The sequence below is a fragment of the Varroa destructor genome, unplaced genomic scaffold (assembly GCF_002443255.2).
Source record: "Varroa destructor unplaced genomic scaffold, Vdes_3.0 BEIS01000006.1, whole genome shotgun sequence".
NCBI lineage: Eukaryota > Metazoa > Arthropoda > Arachnida > Mesostigmata > Varroidae > Varroa > Varroa destructor.
In genome coordinates, this window is record NW_019211459.1 from 19,697,735 (window position 1) to 19,717,304 (window position 19,570).

Genomic DNA, 19,570 nt, shown 5'->3' on the forward strand with positions numbered 1-19,570 from the left:
CTGGTTCTCGCGAAATCTTTCGGCTAATGCACGGGTTGAAGCATGCGTCAGTGTCTTCAGAGGACCGCCAACTGCAAACGCGGAACAGCTAGGTCAGCGACAAACAACGTAGACAAACAGCAAGCCCAGGGGCAGGTCTTCAGCTGGCCGGCTTTGGCGAATAAAAAAGACATGCCTTTGTAAGGTACGGGTTGTATAATGCCAATTATTATTACTCAAGTAAAAATCATTCTGTTGTATTATCGCAGATTGGTTACTTTTGATTGAACAACATTTAGGTGCGTTAGATTTGCCGTTGCCTTTAGACAGCTATAAATGTGTCTATTTATTCAGTCGCACCTGGAGTGTAAAGGCGCATAAGCCAGCGACTCCTCGTGTTTTTCAGCTTCCGGACAAACACAATACAAATAGTTGCGAAAATAAAAACAGCTTTCCACCAACATGGCCTAAAGAAGCCGTACAAAAAATGAGAATAATCAAATAAGTAACATAAGAAGCAAAAAAAAAAAACATGTAATTTCTGTTTATGGCAAAGTATAGGCGTCCGCAACGCAAGACACGTATAGATTACCAATACGTCGACAAGCTTGTTATTCGTGCGCGATTCCATAAATATATATTTATCCATTGCAGTTTAACTAGGGCGAGATAAAATTTCTTCAACTTCATAAGTACATGGAAGCAGTAAATGACCACATAATTGAAACCGTCGTACAAAAAAATGCTCCGCTGAACGACTTCGTTTGGCTGGGAAAAGTGGCAAGCCTTTACGGGGTATTGCGTCATTGCAGTAAATCTCTGGGTGGCATTTGTAAGCTTTGCAGCGAATAGCATGATTGATATGATTACTATTATTTTCGCTTATTTATATATTATAAATTTGTTTCGTTTTCGGTCTCCGACACGGTTATTCTTTAGAAGCGCTCGCTGGCGAGTTCTCGAAAATGGGCTCGGTACCCTCGCGTTAAACAAGTCGAGCAAAACCAGGCTTCAATTAATTTGATCGTTGTTTTTCCAACTGTATTGCTAACGGCTATTGCACACAAACTAGCAGTTTACGAATATCGGGACAGGGCCTTAGGCTAATACCGTACGTTGTTAAGTTTTTCTAAGAGGTGAGCTTTCAGGTCCTGCCGGCCGAAGGCACCGATTGTGTGATCCACAGATGGTCGCATCTGGTTGGTCAAACGCTGTCAGGACATCACGTACTTAGATCTCGCTCACTATCTTGCCTCAGGAGAATTGTGGCGAATAGGCCCGCACCCGAATTGGTCGCCTGCTTTGTTAGTCACGACCTTTGGTGGCAACGTGCTGACAAGCTTGAGCAAACATGCGTGACAACCGTGTTGATAACTGTACAAAGGCCAGGCAACTGCCACGTCCATTATCGTGCTTGCTACGTTTACTATCGAAGTTACGGGAAAACGTTTGATATGGTTGAGCGAGCGTCTTTTGTTTGCATGGAGAAAGCTTAATCATGAAGGTCAGCAATAGCAAAGGTTTGAGGCAGTCCCGTAGAATCTCCGCGGCAGAATAATCTCGAGCGTAAAGGTCTCGATAAATTTGTCCTCTTGCTATTTTTTCCCCGCACGGCAGATGTTGGAGTGGTAGCTGGCTACAGTAGTACTGCTACGGATTGGAGCAACCATTAATACTGAGAGCTAGCCCCACACAGTACAGCGGGATATAGACCTCTCTCGGCCTGTTACGTAGACGTAAAATGCTCAACGTACGCAGAAAACAGAATTTTTTCAATCAGGAAAAGACAGAATTTCCCCTGCGTGTTTCGATAGCTGCCCTGACATAGGAAAAGAGGTTAATTTTTTTTATAGAACAAACCAGATATAAAAGGACATCGAGCTTTTTGCGCAGATATACTGGTATTCAGCTAAGTTCAGTTTACAGATTCTATCGACGATTATAAAACAGATACACAAGCGTAATTAGATCACAATATTACCAGGTATATATTATTCAACTATACCTTAGACTAGGAGCAGTCTTCTTTCTTTAGAAAAATATCGCTATTACGCCCCGTGTGAGTGTAGGGCTGCGTCCAGCCGCCGTGATTTCGACCTGCGTCGACTAATCTATTGCAGGACCACTTATTTAGCCCTGTTCTTCCATTCACTGAACAGTTTGTTCTTCTGATCCTCGAATATACACAGAAAGCTATACAGTGGATTGATGGTAAACGTGGAAATGCTGGCACCATCGCTTGCCAGCTCCAACGTCCATTGGTTTGGTACGTGGAAGCTTCCACGCGGGAACACGCTCTACTCCGGATCTGAATTCTAGTGAAGAAACGCCTAACATGAATGGTAACAACATTTGAAGATATCTGGTCTCTTTTCATTGTTACGTCTAACATTAGAGTTTAACATTTCTGGTCTCGCGAAACAACGACACTGAAATTCACATATGTAAATCACGATACTCGAGTATATGATGATGAGCACAGATGACCTGACTACTGTTAGAATGCATTATTGTTTGTGGAGATTGATGCGGATCCATTAGCTAAGATGAGGAACAACAAAGAGAAATCTTCTACCGGTATAGACTCTGCAAGAAATTAGGTTTTTCCCGAATTGACCAATACATAATCGTGCTCCAGATACGGGATAGATTGTGATATCACGGCACTCGTTGCCCCCTGCTACCATCTTAGGCTAGTTTTATAAACTCAACAAAACCTGTATAAGCTCGATGACGCAAAGTGTTTTTTAGATAGTTCTATTATACTCTCCCTGATATTGAGACACTGTATTATTGACCTCTATATGTGGAGCTACTACGTACGAGCATAAGTAAATAAATAAAATTTAACTTGACAATGAATTATTATATTGGTACACAGCATACAGCTGCTATGCAGAGGGCCAGACGAGCTATTCGTTTCGTGACTATCGTTTTTGCCGTTTCGATAGGCTTTGCCAAGAAAAAGATTCATCGGGAAACTCTTTACGACCACGACGGGGGCAGCGTTGGCGGCAGTGGCGGTGGTTGCTTCTTCTGAGAGCTGTGGCAGAGTCCGAAAACGCGCTTTATCGAGCTCTCCTCACAAATCTTCGCGAGCAGTGAAATTGCTCTTGAAGCACTTTAAGGTGGTTTTGGACGGTTGGCTAAAAAGGAACATCGGGAAAGGCACCGCTCCGGCTCAAGCAGTCGAAGCGGCGAGATACAAAAAGCGATCTAACTGCTGTAGGACTCCGTCCTGACAGCTACTAACACAACATCAGGATCTCATTGAATCGTCTGTCAATTGGTAGTGCGTTGCTTCCTCGCCAAACGCTTGCTCGCCATCTTCTCGGACGTCCTCTCCGTCGCAGAATTCTACCCAGATGTAACTTTTTCCATTCACAATTGTCAAATAAAAGGGAACCATTGCGAAAACACGAAACTTGAGTAAAAAGTCAAAGCGGAAGGCAAAGAACAGACGAGCGAGCAAGCAAGCAAAAAAGCACATTACAACTGATTTTCGACGTTTGACCTTTCTTTCCTTTTTGACTGTTTTCTCGCCTCTCCTATTTTAGTCATCCGCCTATTTCTAGGCTCTTTCTTTTTCCATAACACTATCTTACTCTTCTTCTTCCCTTTACGACCTCCTCCACGATAAGGATCACGGGGCATGGCTCACCCAGCAGGCTTGCAAGCCCTAAACGGGCCCTATCCGTCTATTCCGTCTAGGACGATTCAGCCCACCCACTTTGACTACTGTTCAATTTTCTAATGCCGTTACACAATCCAATTTCTCGTTACCACGATGAACTCATCCCAGTAGCAGCTGCTACTGCCGCTTCCACCGACAATTCAACGGTCATCGCCGATTCTGCCGCGTCGTATCGTTTCGACATAGTATCTTTTTTTCTGGATGGTCCGTTACTGGCAATAAATGTAATGGCAATGACCACATGGTAGTATCATAATTAGTAAGAGTTGCCGATGGCCAATGGAGTATGCGTGTACCAACGAATAGAAGTAAATTCGTAAGTACGTATATATACGTACGTATATATGCGAGCTTGTGTGTTGAAAAAAAGAGAGCGCTTTCCTTTAAATCGTTTGTGCCCTTTCATACGTCAGCGTCGTCGGTACGCGCTTGCATCGATGCGCGGTAGGCGTGCAGACAGTTTCTGATAACGAAACGCTCTGATAATGAAATGTGGCTTCTGTTAAGATGCTATAGTGCATCCATTTGTTGTCTGGGCTCATCTCACTATTTCGACTTTAATAGAAAAACATAATTCGAGAACGGTGTCCGCTACTGCCGTTAACTATTGCTTGAGATCTTTTTTAGCAAATCTTTTACCACTTCTACGACTACTGCTACTGGATTCATCGGTGTTATGAAGAACAGAGTAATCTCTATAGTGATTTAGCATTCTGTACCTTTTTTTCTTCGCATGGTAGATCAGTCTATGGGTAAATGACATAAAGTGCAGCGTACGCATACGGACTGAGCAGGTCCCAAATGATCAGTAGACGCACGAATACAACGGCGTCTTGTTAGTCTTCCGATTTTTTACTCATCTCTAGTTTCGTGTCTCTTTTTTAATAAAATGTTGGACTCGCTTTTGTCCTTTTCGCCTTTATCTAACATTAAACGAATTTACGTCAGCATCGTTTGCTGTAGAGCAAAACTCGACAACGGTTTCCGCTTGGGTAACAGCGTAAGTCGCTGCCGTTGCAGAAATAGGAAACGTAATGACAAGTAGCAGACGCAGGTGGAGAGGGGTGTCCAAAATGGCCACGGTTATTTCTAAGCTCTATTTGTTTTTTTTTCACAGTGTTGTTTTGATTTGGCTGTTGCCTGACAAGTTTGCATTGTGTGGATGGGCCGGTGTAGGTAGACTACAAGTTGTTAATGTCATTTGGTGGCATCACGCAGAACTAATTGCATCTTCGATTCATGTGTTAATCGATCATTCGTAACGGCCGGCAAAATACAAATGGGCAAATTAAGTTAGTTGTATCGCTCTCTAGACAGCGTTAAGTTCAAATAGACATATGGTTACGGAGATAATGGCTGCCGTTGTTATAACTAAAGACGAACTTCCGATGTGAGGTGCCGATAAGTGGAAAGGGGCATCTGCATAACTAAGCAATAATACAGGTAACAGAAAAAAGATAAAGAAGTGACAGAACGTTTTCTTGGCTCTCAGACATCACCTCTGATCGCCTGATCCCTTTGCTACGCCTAGCCCAATTTATCCACCATGTCCTGTTGTCCCTTCGTCGTTGAAGTGTACCTCGGTCCTCATTCTTTATTTCTGCTGCTGCTACTATTATGACTGCTGCCGCTGTTGTCGTCACATCGGTACTCAACGGATGCACTGGATTTTTCGTTTTTTTGTTTTATCTGTTGTCTGTGTCGTACATTGGGCCACGACGAATGGTAAGAATAGCAATTAGCAGCTGGACAGACAGCATCTCGCAACTTAATGAGCTGCTGAGCTTCACCGTGGGGTAGCCGATTAAGGTTGTATCGTGTTAGGCTATTAATATTCTCCCCTACCACACACCCGTACCCTTCCTCCCTCTTTTTAACCTCATTCTCGTCGTTTTTATCTGCTTTTCCTTTGCGTTTCCGCTAGGAATGTTAGTCCAACCCTTCCGTTGTCTTTACGGCACTTCCAGGATCAGCACTAGTGCCCATGTCAGCTGATCTTACGGTTGCTTATCTGTCTGCCGCAAGGCATTTGCATATAGCCGGAACTTGTTTTTTTTTTGACTTCGTTGTTCGTACGCGAGGGGATATTCGAAAAATAACGAGCCGTTGTTTACGATAAGGGCCAAACCGGTGCCCATTTAACTGCTCGTACTGTCGTAGCTATTGTTGCGGTCTGACGTGCACATGCGGCTGCCGTCGTGTCCTTTTTTAATGTCCGGACGTTTCGTAAGTTTGCGATACACAGCGGCATTTTCACGTTGGGGCTCCTCGATTATCAACTATATTATTAGATAGTATTTTGTCGCACGTGTAAATCTTGCAAATACACACATATGTCCATCGTTTTAAATTTAGGGTTTCGCCATCCAGACGTGCTAGATCTGTGAGACATGAAGCCAGTCTAGTAACTATGTACAATGTACACAAGATCATGTTCGGAACAATGTATCACCCGAGTGAACCCATTCAGAATGTGTTTACAAAATTAAAATGCTTTTCGTCAGCGCTTTTTTTTTTTATGTATATAGACTGCGAGTAATTGTCAAACTCTCGTTTTAGGCATACTTACTTGTGTTGATTTCCTTTTGTGGGAGGCCTAGTTCTATTAATACGACTTTTCAAAAAACCCCAAAGGAACTGTTGCGGCTTAAGTCTCGTGAAGGGACCGGCAACGGTACGGCACAGCTGCTCCTTGGGAAATTATGTTCACTAAGCTTTCGATAACTTTTGCTACTTCGTACGTTGAAGATAGCAACCTGTGATTAAAACCAGTTATTACTCGATCTGACTTATCTAGTCGTGCGAGTTCATCCAATGTCCGCCACAGAAGATCCTCAACATTATTTCCGTAGCCAGAGATATAGCCAGTTTTGCTTATTTCTCAACCCGGTCAAAGAAAATCGCGAATAAACTTAAAAGACGATTTTTGATACAAGATTAGGGTTGGGTTTCGCGCGTTCTACAGGCTAAAACCCAACGTTTAACTGAGTCGAATTGTACGGGACACTGAAATCTTTGCTCAGCACCGCATGCTCGTACCAGCTAGCTCAATCGGCGAGAAATGAGCATATTCGGGTTGCCTGAGATGCTTTCACTATTAGCGATTTCCTACGCTACTAGCGACATGGGACAATAGATGAAGGCGTGATAATTTTAAACCTTCGTGTAAAGCTACGCCAAAGGCCTACAGAGGTGAAGTGTGCTTTCTGTGCACATGATTTTATACTTTTTTTTTTGTTCTTTTTTTTTTGTTTTTTTTTTCGGGAACTTGGCAGTTGATTAACTATTTCAATCGTTTCTACTACTACTAATATAGCTTTTCGTCGTTTGAATACTATAAGTTTTTTTTGGTAATTATTATTTTCAGTTGGTATATTTCGGTCGCGGTAGATGTTGGGCTTGGGAAAAATACGATGACCTCAATTCTCCGCTTTGGCCTCACTGTAAAATGGCATTCTCTGTTGGTGTTTAGTTCTGTCTTTCTTTATTAAAACGCAAACATTTGGATAAAGTTGGTGCGTAGATAACGAATGACCCTATATACGCATGCATATCCACTCCAAAATGAGATTAAGCTATTTTTCCAGCAAATTTTTAGCAGAATAAACCTCCTGCAATCCTGCTTACTAGCCCTGCAATTGTACTTGTACGTACCCGTTAAGATAGGATGAAACTCGTCACGACGGGCAGCGGGGTACTTTACCCCCTCTTCGGTTTGCCACGGCACTCCACAGTGTTCAGCCAACCTTAGAAAAGGTACACCTAATGTTAATGTGTACACATTGTTTACGTCGAACCGATTTCAACTGGCCAGGCAGAGCTAAGTAAGTGTTTGAAAAAGTTAACTATTTAAGATAAAGTAGCAATTGAGTTTCGTTTGATTTTTGGTATTTTTTGTGTTAGCTTAAGATAACACTCTGGAAGAACTCCATTTTTTTCGTGGACGCGAGCAGAGCAATTAGATATATTATATGCTTGTGTACTTGTGAACGGTGACGGGGATAGATGACAAATCGCTTATCAACGAGTTGCCTACCGTAGCTGTTTAGGAACGCCAGAGATGCCAAGCCTATGCCTGTACGGTGTTCTAGATCTGCCTGTAATTTTTTTCTACACAGCCGCTTGTTAGTACGTACAAGCAGTAACACTATGCTAACATTCAGGCCGTCTCGCCTAACCCTAGTCCAGTTGGATGAGGAAGGGGAAAAAGGACGTGGAAAGAGGCCGTGCCACTCATAGGTCAGCCGCGGAGTTATTGATAAAATAAACTAATGGCCGGCTACATCAAATGGTAATAAACAAATCGGTCAAACTTGGCTCTGTATATATACTGTTAGTTGAAAAAACAACAAGAACAGCGGCAGCAGCAATGACAGCTTCAGTAGCAAAAACCACATTTGTTGTCTTCGTCTTTCCGTTCTTGATGGGAAAAATAGAACGGAACTCAAACATCGTTTGCGAAATAGATACCTCTAAGCTATTGGGTGGAGGACGGTATTAGAGATGGGTGTGGCGCCATATTTTACGCGTGCAGGGACATATTCACTCTGCGGCTACCGTTTATGCAGTATTTTCGAACACTGTCTAACAGATTAACTAATGAAAAGTTGAAAAAGGGAAAAGTCCAAAAACATGGCATGTATTCAATAATGATACTTTTACGTAGTAGAAGGTGATTTTTGATGCGTTGCTGGAAAAGACTGTATACTTCCCTAAGGCACTCTATTGCTTGAAAACACAAGGTTATGGGCTAGGCATCAGACCAGCGATATCGTCGTTCTCGTGAATTCGACATACAGTCTGTTCACCATAAGGTTTGACAATAGTAGTTACTATTTCATTGGCTTATTTTTTCTAGTCTGTTATCTTCTATTTTTGTATTTGCCTATCCATCGTAATAGATTATGCTTCGCTTACCTTTCATCGATACTCTAGAGCTTAATTACCCTAATATCGTTAGGTATATATTAGCCCTGTAGGCAAACTTGCCAAGAAAGAGCTTTTGAGAACCCGCATGTCGTACATGATATCAATACTCGGAAATGCTCTTAACGTGACCGCAACGTAACATATTGCAAAATATTCCCGTTAATCCCTTGTAACCGTAGCTCTACGTATACAAGGGTCTACTGCCTGACTGCCTACATCCAGTTGGTTCATCGTCTATTTCATGATAGCGGCGCAACATACTCTTCAGGGTTCTCAATTGAATTTTAATCCAAGATAGAGATACTACGAAGAGCTAAATTTTTTCAGGCCTCAAATACAATCGAAAGCGAGATCCTTTAATAGCCGAGACAGTGGCAAGCGACGTACTCTGCCGAGCTTCCGCTTCCCAACTTCCTTCAACATCGTCGTAGTTTGGATTGTTTTGGAAACGAGGAAAAAGGCTTTTACTAGGCTACAAAGGGCAAAAACGAGCGGATAAATCATTGTGAAATATAAGTGCATGCTCTATTTGGCCTATGGTACGCTGCGCCGTATGATACGTTTGTTCCTTTTGAGAAACCCGCACCCAGGCTCATATCGACAACGTATATGGCTATCAGCAACGCTGGAACAATGCTCGTTCAGGCAAAATATTGTACGTAGCATGTCACTAGTTAATCAATTGCCTATACTGATCGTATATTATCGAGCGCAAGTTCAGCGATTTATGCTGCCTGGTCGGACATTTGTTAGCGCTTCTTTCATAGACAATTTTTTGAAATACTTGTTTTACCTAACAGCATAACAGTACTGAAAAGCGTGACAAAACAACATAGAAAATCGCTAAATCGGAAAGCAAATTAGTCACTATGCTTCACCGGAATGGAAAAAGAAAAAAAAAAAAAGATGATATCTTTTGTTTCGCTATTCTCAGATCTACGTGCAAAGCATCGGAAAAACTCGGCCGTCTCAAAAATGCCTAAGTATTTAAACAATTATATACATTAAAGGTATATAAAGAAGCAACTTCATCAAAAATTATGATAGCGTAGTCAGCTGAGATGTAAATATTAACCAAATAGTAATTGATGAAAAAAAATCACTTAGAAGGAACAAAAAAAAAAAAAAATAGATAGTCATGCCCACATGCATGGAAACAGCTTTCAGCTTGACCATGGTAAAAACCACTAAACAGCACAGTAGTAAAAGGCGTAATGTAAATACATTCAAGAGAAATATGGGCAGGCGGTGAGTAAACAGGCAGAAAAGATACAAAATGATCAGCTTTATTTAGGAGAAAAAAGGGTGCTCTTTGTGCGTAGAAGTAAAACATGTATAAGGACTGATGCGGTAAACCGATAGATATTGTGGCACTCGAGCACTGTGTGCCATTAGGCATCGCCGTCGTTGATTAGAGAATATTAAATAGTTAATGCTTTCGGTGAGTTTGGTAAGTAATACATTTACCTAATAAACTTCGAAACACATAGGGGTCTAGATTTGGATCCGGGCAGAGACACACTTCGTTTCGTGCGGGGAATCAGTCGTCTCATGGAGTAACTGATGATTTTATATAATATTGAATCGCACATCAGAGAAATAATGGAATGTTTGAACAGAAAAAGAGATTAGCTTGACTTGTCAATATAGTCTGAAGTTCAGGAGAAATGTATTCTACAGATACAGACAAATAAAGAAAGATCAGTGATAAATGGTTTAGAACCAGAGCCGATGAAGAGTTACCTTGTTTTATTGCCATTGAAACAGGCCAGTGGTAACTGATTTCGAGTCAAGTACAGGAAGACAAAAAAGAACATGACTTTACCTGCTAAATCTGCTATTTTTAGAGAGCAGTGGAAATAATTTCACGAGGCCTATTTTATAGGGACCGAGTACCTGGTTCGGCCCGAATATTGGGCCTTATTTCAACCGAGATCAGAGATATCATTGTCTCGCTACAATGCCTCTTTTACATAGCTTTGTAGATATAAGGCAACCTATGATGATAAGAGTGATACTTATCGACTTCTAGCCTCTTTCTTAATATTAGGGAATTTCGTCTTCGTTGAGGGCTAGTAAGTGAAAGGTGTGCGAGTAAATAGAACTCTGCTCATTTCCAACCCTTTTATGAAAGACTGGTCACATTAATTTAACGAGAAAGGGATAGTATTGATTTTTTTAATCTTCTGTACCCTAGTTTTAAGTCTAGAGTACGAAAAATACCTCAAGTGGCCCTAATTTTAGTAGGCCAACTCCTTACTACTGCATAATCACGTGAAGAACAGATAATAACGAGAGGGATGAAAGCGCTGTCATCGAACTGTGAAAAACGTGAAAATGAAGCGCAGGAAGGTATGACCACATGCATATACAATACACATATATAAAGTATTATATAATAAGTTATGTTAAATATAAGCTAGTTTCCGTATGAGTAATTGTTGGTAGAGGAAGCAAATGTCGCATTGATGGCGAGAGTGTCTATAAGCAACATTTAGGAAAGGACTAAAGGCTGTACATAGCTGACACAGCGAGTCGTAACGAAGAAAAGCATATGCAAGCAGAGAGAAACCTTGAAATACGAAAGTTCACAACAACGTAATAATATACTGATAGTATTAAAATACGATATCTTTTCGTGCGCGACCGATATACTCTCACGAGCTACTGTTGCTGTTGTTTTTCTCCGAACTGTCAACAGACCAAATACGGAGAGAGCTATTCGAGAAAGGGTTCCAGATTGGTCGGTGGATGAACGGGGCGCTTGATGGCGGCCCACAGGTCCACGCAGGCCATCGGCCTAGCATAGTCAGCGGTAAACGCTGAGTAAAGCTCAGGAATTGCGCTATAATTGTGATTACGATTGTAAAGAATATGGACAATATAAGCGGTAAATGTTTATTATGTTTTGTGTACCCAGGTTGAAGCGCGTACATATTTTGTAGATTGACCGTTTCAACTCTCGTGTTCCTTAGTGCGTTTCTGTGTCTTACTGTGGCTAATGGCGAAGTCTTGTTATCCTTGCATTTGCTTAACAATCAACCGAACATTACCGACTAGAGCCTTGCTGTTGTGCGACAAGGATTGCTACCATAGAAACACTAGCTGCTCAGAACTAAGTAGGATTCATCCGGTTGAAAACTGTAATCTGCGTTTGTTTCTTCAGATCGAAGCGCGACCATAGATCCGGTTGCTTCCGTTGTCCCTTTTCGGCTAGACCTTATTCTTTACAGTTTGGTTCTTTCTTTACAGCTGGAAATTGACCGACAGATCCCCAAACACGTGACGGCAAGTGCAGCGTTTGCGGTCCTCGGTTATTGAAAACAAAGAATCTGCCTATCTAGTTCGCTCATCCTTGCTTCACTCTGTTCTTCTTTGACTTTTTTCATTCTTGTCATTTTCAGGGAATTTTACATTTTTCCTGTGTTCTTATAGCCACATCCCTTTGTGTCGCATGCCAGGTCGGCTATCCACTCATCTGTTCATGGCAATACATATGGAAATAGTAAGCTTTTCCCTGATGTCATGTCGACTTCTCTTTCTTCTGTCGGGTGCCACTATCCCCCGTTACTCGTTTGCTGTCCTTGCATTGCGTCAGTTGCTCAATCGACCTGAATTGTTGAAGGACCTGAAGGTAACGCCGTGGTTCCGGCTGTGGTGATTGTGGAACAAGATTAGACCGCAATTCTGGTTTTCTGCTAGGTTCCACGATGGCTTGGCGGAACTTTGGTTGCTTGCTTGCTTGCTAGCTAAACGCGTTCTTTGGCTTCGCCTGATTGAGCTTCTGAAGAGATCATCTCAGTTTTTAGGGTTCAACATCCGTTAGTTGACGCAGCCATTTGCCGAAGCAAGGCGCAATACTCGGAAAACGTGTTTATCTGTAAGAAGTAGTAAATCGCATGGAATAGACTAATCAAATCCGCAGGTAAAAAGGTTTATAGGGCACCTCTTCAAGGTCCATGAGAAATTCGTTCCCCAAAACAAAAATCTATCAAACGACCTGCTGACCTTTGCGTGTCGAAATTATGTCATCGTCATAGAGAAGGGCAGACGGCAAAAGGCCGTCATTTGTAGCAACCTCGTATAAACGAAAGCACCAGAAGCGGTTATAGCTGATGCTGCTGACACGGCGCTGATTGTACAATTCGTTGCGTTTATCCTGACTTGCATTAAATTCCAGATAATTATACAGAACGTTGTTATTGGAATAAAAATAAAGTGATGAACTAGAAATATAGCGAGTAATGAAACTATAAGTGTTACTACATTTTCAATAATATGTGAAAGATGGTATTAACATAATAATGGAGTGACACTGTACCTTGACGTGAAGCTAAAGTTCGGTCCCTGTTTGAAAAGCTGTTCACAAGAAAAAAACGCTATCTGCGTTACAGGTGCATCTATACGATACGGCGAGATACCGCGTCAGTCTGTGTCGTCTGGATTTATCTTCAATGAGAAAATAAAATTATAAGTCCGCCGTCAATCTAGTGGTGTATCTGAACTGATGATGAACACTTACATATGCCTACGTTGTCCGTATAGAAAATAAAGATGTACACTGAATTGGCCTAGTTTCATGAACCGGCCTATTTTTAATTCTGTCGTTTCCACGAGACAGATCGAATCCAGAAAAATGTACACTGCTTTCCGGGGATATGACTGGTCGCATGGCATTAATTATATTTTGTAACGATATAGTATATTACATACTCTACATAGTGTTAGTGGATCGTCGCTCACCTGGAAGAAGCGGTCGCTGTGACTGACGTTAGTTTGCTTCATGCGAAAATAAGCTATATGTTAGACGTAGAGTAAGGAGCCCCATCTTCTACGAAACGATGCCATCGTCGTGTCCTTACTATCTTATTAGTACACTATATTCAAGACAGTAAGGGTATATTTTGCCTTACAAAACATCTACCTAGGGCTCTTCAGAGTTAGAAAAACGGATTGGAAGAAACGCACCTTTACATACAAGGTCCAATTAACATTATGATTGTCACCATCAATAGAACGATTTTTTGGATGCATTATCTAATTAATAAGATAAGTATCCGTGAAACGAATCTGCTTAACCACATGACTGACCGCAACGTTAAATGTCGTCCCGCAAATCCTACATCATAATATGTGCAAATCTTTGTTTTACACATAATATTCTAATAGTTTTATCGTCAATTTGTCTTATAGATTGTGTACCATACATACATCTAACATTAACATATTTACTGTGTAAACAATTAAAATAAAAATGAAAAGAGCTAACATACATCGTGCATGTTGCTCTTCTGAGCAGATGATATTGAACAATTGTCGTCCGATGTCTCATCGAAAACATGCAGCCGCGATAGGAGAGCATCTGTGAGATGAAAATCAATAAAATCCCCACGGGAGCTGTCCTGCCGGCTCCCCACCATCGTCGTTTAGATACTATCACCTCCGCTTAGTTTTTGGGCAATATAGACGCTGTCGCTGTTCAGACCGGGTCTGCACTTAAGCTGACCATTCGGAAAGCCGAACCGACCAAGATCCCTTCATTTCTTATTGTCATCCGCCTGTTAAAGCATTCGCGGCCCGTCCAAAGTCTGGTCATTGTGTCACACGAACGGAACACTAAGACTATGGCCAGCAGGAACAGCAACGGGACATTGAGTACGGTCCTAGCTATTTTCATTAAGTTTTTGCTACTGCTCTCGCTCGCATAGCGAATATAATGTATTACTTACGTACTGGTGCTCCTTTTACGCCTGTTTCTCTTTAGTGTCGATGTGATCGCATGGAATTTAGACGTCAAACTCGTCGGCAAGAGACAACAGACGGTCTCTTTAGTCGTCTACTTGTAGTACAATCGTCGTATTTACTTAGCTTCCATCTGTATTCACCGGTCACAGCGTAATTCAATGGATAAAATGGAAGAAGAGGGCTGTACAGAGAAGCTAATAGAACTATACTGGAACACGCTTCCATGTTCTGTGTGCGTTAAGCACGAGCAAATGGTTCACACTGGTCGTCGGAAGGACCCAACGAAAATGCACGGAATACAAATGTGTTATTTTCTCTAAAAATTAGTGGCTTTGCAGGCGTCCATTGTCCTTGCGCCGCTAAACTTAGCGACTTTTTTACGCTAATGGTACGCGCGTGTTGCTTGTTTCTCTAATCAGCGGCGCGAAATTTCGCTCAAGATTTTCGAAGGTTCAAACGGGAGAGACTTTTGCGGACGAAAACATTGCACAACGCTTTATCCTCTAATAAATTATGTTTGGTCTAGACAAGACGCACTCAGACTACTTAGGAAGGGATCAGGCTAGTAGAGAATAATCAGAACCTATGTCCAATAACGGTTGCCACATATGAACCACCTCAATGACTAATGTTTAATCTCATTTTTTAAACGTATTGCCCACGTTCGTACTATTATTGCTGGAGGCGGCCCCTGTAGAATCAACCTAGCCTTAGTCGCCTTATGACTAAGATGAGTATCCAAGAAAGTTTCTTTTACGCCCTAGCCAAGAAAACCCCTCGAAAATGATCTTTAAAGTGTCGTTATACAATTGCGTTTAATTGAATGATTATCTATCTGATTTGCCTCAGGTGGCACCCAAACATATTCTATAATAAAGACAACTGTACTAAATGCTGCGCGGCGTGCATCCACGGTACCCATTGTGCTACTAGATATGGCAAAAGATAAAAACGGAAAAGCCCTATTTTCATGAAAACTTCAGCTTCGTGAAAACGTTACCTTTTTCATTTTTATCACACTTTCGTTTTGGCGCTGTTCTTCCCGACACTTGTCTGTCACGCTGTCGATTTGCAATTCAAATTCGTGACGATTCAAAGCTGGACTTTCCCTACCAGCTCTGTGTTTAATATTATCTGGAAAAAAATTTACTCAGTATCAATTACATGACATTCAATCGCTATAGACTAGTCGTTATAGAATTGCTCAAAATTAACTATAGCGTTTCTATGACTTAGAAGCGTTCGTGATATTCCCGCATCAGCTCCGTAAATAAATACCCAAGCTAAACAGGTGGCACAATCCGTCGAAAGCTTCTTCAAACAGATGGAATAATTTTCAGTTCAAACGAGGCCCAAGAGGATGAGGCTGAAGAAGAGGACAAGTTGTTTTTTTTTTTTTTTTTTTTTTTTTTGTATTAGAATGCTGTCGATAGATTATTTCAATTATCGTGACCCTGGGGGGCTTGGAAATTTCAGCCTCGACCCCTTGTGCTACATATAGATCCTCTATAATCTGAAAGTTTTTTTTCTGGGAAAAGCTTCGAATCACATCAGGCTTACTTTGTGTGGTTTTAGAGAATTCAATTATTTGGGATTGCGTTTTGTAGTGATATCAGACGAAGTAATAATATATGCAAATAATGACAAAAGAATAAAAGAACAAATCCACTTAATGTTTATATCACGATTTATAAGCACTTCATGTCAAAGGAGCATAGAACAATACAACTCACCTTGTGGTGTGTAGCTATTTCCACTTGTTGTTGCCGATTTTTTTGAAAAAAGGACCTTGTAACGATCGGAACACCCTCTACAGGGATTAAACCTGGTAAAATTGTTTAGCCTCTTTTGCAGCAAGATGTATTCTGTACCTGCCGACTTCAGCCTGCTTAGTGACTCTTTCTGCGGATAGCCGTTGTAGAGGCGGGGGCGAATGCGAAGCTCTCAGCGCGAGTTTATATTGTTTTTGTCCGCTACCCCTCTCAACTTACATTTAACCTATCATAGTACACCTCTACTAACGTAACTATGCCGCTGAAGAGTGTTAAATTCTGGGTTAGTCATTTTGGGTTGCCGGTCAATGTTGTGGGCCCTTTTGGCCTATCTGATTGCCTCTTTGCGTATATCTGTTTCAGTTGTTCCACTTGGGGCCATCCTATAGCCTTCGCTAACCTTTATTCGTAGACGAACGTTGGAACGATTTGCGTACAATTCTATGTATCTGTGCTGTGTGGGTATGCGGTCTAGTTGCGCTGCCGGCTCTTAGTTATCCTCCTGTGCTTGTCTGCGGCTTACGGCTGCAAGACCCCTCGTTACATTTCGTTTTTCACCGGTTCTCTACCGTTGCAGACTCTGCCTCAACTCAGGGGCTGTTTTCTTGAAAAGTAAAATCAATTACCCATCGTAGTTGTTCGCTCGATACATGGTGTACCCGCCACTGTTGAAGTAATAGTGGACAAAGCTAGTACAGACAATAGCAGCCGCAACAGGTGAGGCCGTCGATCTCAACTTATTAGAACTGCATACGCCCTCGTTCTATGCTTTCAGTGGCATCGACACTTCGCTCACAAGGTCGAAGCTGTGGATAAGCTATACAGCCGCTCTTCTCGACGACGTCTGGAATCAGAATGAACGTTGGGTTTATGCAAGCGGTGGGAAATAGGATATCGGTCTTCGTCTTTGCTGTACAACTTTATCCGGGAGGTAGCAGAGTACATAGCATGAGCCCATTTAGTGTTACTAGACTTGAAGCGAAATACTTCGTTTCATGATGCCATGGGGGCCTGCCATCCGTCCGATGGAATACTGTACGGCGATACTAGGGGTCAAACTCGAAACACAGGGGGCTTGAAACGAAACAGTACCATTGGGTAACGACAATGGATACCTTAAAAAAGGAAAGCGGTTAACAGGTTATTAAAAAGAAAGAGAGATGTGTCATGTGTGTCTTATCAATGTATCAAGTCTGTTTTTTTAACGGTTCGATATCTGTGTGGGCCCAGTTGTGGGAAGATTATGTTGAGCAATGTACGGTAGCCTCATGACAGTGGCGTAGCGGTTTCCGCCATAAACTCTCCGCAGTATTTAGATATATATTAGAATTGGTCAGAAAAGGACTACAGAAAGTAATTATAAGAAAAACGTCTAACAAAGCATGAATTATAAATTATGCTTGTATTCGAAAGTGAATGAGAAGCTAGCCGTGTATTTCAACCACTCAGAATGTAGGTGTAAGGGCATGGCTTACGTTAAGATGTGAAACGCAAAACTATTAAGCACACGAAGCGTTAATATTTTTTTATTACTACGGTCGTTTTTATTTGAAAGCAAATATGTTATACAATTACACAGCTCATCGACTGCGACAATAAGCAGCTCGACGTGGCTTATTTTCGTTAATTTCCATTTTGTTATTCACCAACAGAGAGACCCCTTTCAAAGCAAGAGTTCCGTCCTGTCTTCCCCTGGCGTGGGAGTAAGGCATGCGGTAATAATGTCAGCACGGTGACACGATATGTACTGACAACTTCCAGCTCGTTCTATCCGGGGAAAAGTCCAACTATGCTAGATCCACCCCCTGGGAGAACCGACCAGATCCATTGAACCGCGCGAACCAGCTCGGATCGATGCCTTCGCCCTTGCTGCAACATCGAGTACATGCAAATACACATCGACAGTAGAAGTCTATGCAGTCGGCCCTAATCTCGCCCCCCTTTTCGTTAGCCTTCTGTAGCGCTAAAGATCCTGACAGACAGGACAAACCCAAACACTTTGCAAGACCTTAAGGCCCTTATAGAATTCCCTGATCTCTGCCTAGCCCCTCTTAACCTGTATGTCGGTAATGCTTGCCGTTTGGATATTCCCCAAGCGAGGCTATACTTGGGATCCACCGTTAACAGCATATTGGGGAAAGTGCGTTTAGCCCTAAGGGGAATAAAGGGGCTTAGAAAAAAACAGAGTTTGTAGGTCTGCTTGCTTCTTAAGACGGGGGTTGGGGTTGAGGCGCTTGATAGGAGTGCCACGGACCACCTGCTGATGTCGCTGTCCGCATCGGAGGCAAGCACAGTCGTTCTAGTCAACAACGAACGCACCGAACGCAGCGTGATCCTGAGAGAGAAGTCTCAGAGAACGACGTAGCTGCCCTGGCTGGAGTTACGACATCTGAGGAAACTGTTGCTGACGTATGTTCATGTTGCTTTTTTCTGAAGAAAAGTTGATTACATGAAGTGCACGAATGACGTAAAGAGCAAATAGGTCTGAGCAAAATGAAATATAATCCGAGGCATTATTCAGGATTTATCTGAAAACAAATCAGAATATCATTTCGGCGGGTATTTTTATAGCTCTAGTTGCATTGTACATAAACAATACAATGTTAATAATAATCGTTGACGAATTAACTGAGAAGTCGATTTTGTTCTGACTGTTTTAACGAATGCTTTTTTATACAAATTTCATAGCAATATAGACACGTGCGAATGTAAAGGGCAGGGTCATACTTGAAATTACAAAATATTTTAAATTAAATCACTTACATTGATTTTTGAAACGTCCCTTTATAGGATTCACTAGCCATAGACGAGCCCCGTGGGTCAAGTGAATCGTGGTCCAACCTGAATTGTATGAACTATCTGAAAGCTATTGTTCCATCAATAGCTAAGTTTAGCGATCAAGCGTATGCAAAGCTTTTGCCGTCATTAACGATAAAATTTTTACGGAGCTCCATAATTAGATAGTTTGATGGCGCAGAGCCAGCCTGGTTATTACGCAAGAACATGCCCAATATCAAAACGAATGACCGGAGACTCCTATATATATACTCGTGATGGCCTAGTGGGTAGCGTGTTTAGGAACGTCTAGTGATCTGGGTTTGAACTGGGTTAAGAATGGATACACTTCGTTTCGTATTAGGAGCCAATGGATTGCCTCACGGCGATATTGAACGTAACACTCGATATATGAGGAAATTCTTATATGAAAATGGCAGTTTAAAGGGAGTGTTAAACACTGCGTCCGCAGGACCATCAATATCGCGGCGTTCTTGGCCACATTAAATGAAGATACAATGACGCAAATAAATGCAACGTATTTTTAGTATTACTAACTCAATATAGAGGTTCGCTTCATACCGCTAAGAGACTACCTACGTGGTTCTCTTAAAGACATGCCGCGCTGAACTCGAACTTCCCTTTGATGCCACCGAACTCGCGAATAAAGTACGCT

The 19,570-nt window shown here is 41.9% G+C and overlaps 1 protein-coding gene and 1 long non-coding RNA gene across 12 annotated transcripts in view; both read left to right on the forward strand.

The window, feature by feature from the left end:
• The window catches only part of LOC111253231 (diacylglycerol kinase delta-like), a 226,754-nt gene that overhangs the window by 83,978 nt on the left and 123,206 nt on the right, over window positions 1–19,570 (forward strand). The window lies entirely within an intron of this gene.
• On the forward strand, window positions 5,130–15,768 carry LOC111253233 (uncharacterized). Of its 2 annotated transcripts, XR_002674530.2 has the most exons (3): window positions 5,130–7,497; window positions 8,416–8,487; window positions 8,930–15,768. It is a non-coding gene; the product is annotated as an uncharacterized LOC111253233 (long non-coding RNA). The 2 variants fall into 2 exon arrangements; XR_015330715.1 differs by lacking the exon at window positions 5,130–7,497 and having other exon boundaries at window positions 7,508–8,487.